The sequence below is a fragment of the Myotis davidii genome, unplaced genomic scaffold, assembly GCF_000327345.1.
Source record: "Myotis davidii unplaced genomic scaffold, ASM32734v1 scaffold900, whole genome shotgun sequence".
In the NCBI taxonomy this organism is placed as follows: domain Eukaryota; kingdom Metazoa; phylum Chordata; class Mammalia; order Chiroptera; family Vespertilionidae; genus Myotis; species Myotis davidii.
This window is the reverse complement of record NW_006295185.1, coordinates 1,789,338-1,789,761: the sequence shown is the minus strand read 5'-3', so window position 1 is coordinate 1,789,761 and position 424 is coordinate 1,789,338. Positions and strand designations below refer to the sequence as shown.

At 39.9% G+C, this 424-nt stretch overlaps 1 protein-coding gene across 2 annotated transcripts in view; it reads left to right on the top strand.

The window, feature by feature from the left end:
* Window positions 1-424, top strand: part of FRMD7 (FERM domain containing 7) — a 65,023-nt gene that overhangs the window by 45,399 nt on the left and 19,200 nt on the right. The gene's annotated exons all lie outside the window — the stretch shown is intronic.

Below are 424 nucleotides of genomic sequence, written 5' to 3'. Positions count from 1 at the left end.
TATTAAAAAGTGTGTGTGTGTGTGTGTGTGTGTGTGTGTGTGTGTATCCCATAGGTAGAAAATGATGATGATATATACTTATAAAAATTTAAAAAGTAAAAAGTATACATTTTTATAAATTATAATGTTTGATATACATTATTGGCAATTTTATTATAATCCTATCTAATAAAAGAGAAACATGGTAATTAGCGTACGTCCACTACCCTTCCCATTGGCTAATCAGGGCGATATGCAAATTAACTGCCAGCCAAGATGGCGGCCGGCAGCCAGGCAGCTTGAAACTAACATGAGGCTTGCTTGCTTCAGTGACTGAGGAAACCAAGGTTCCCCGCCTGCCTTGCCGGCCTCTCAGCTGCACTCTAAGCAACATTGTAACACATACAGAAGCTAAACAAAACCGGGGGCTTCAGCCAACAGAACT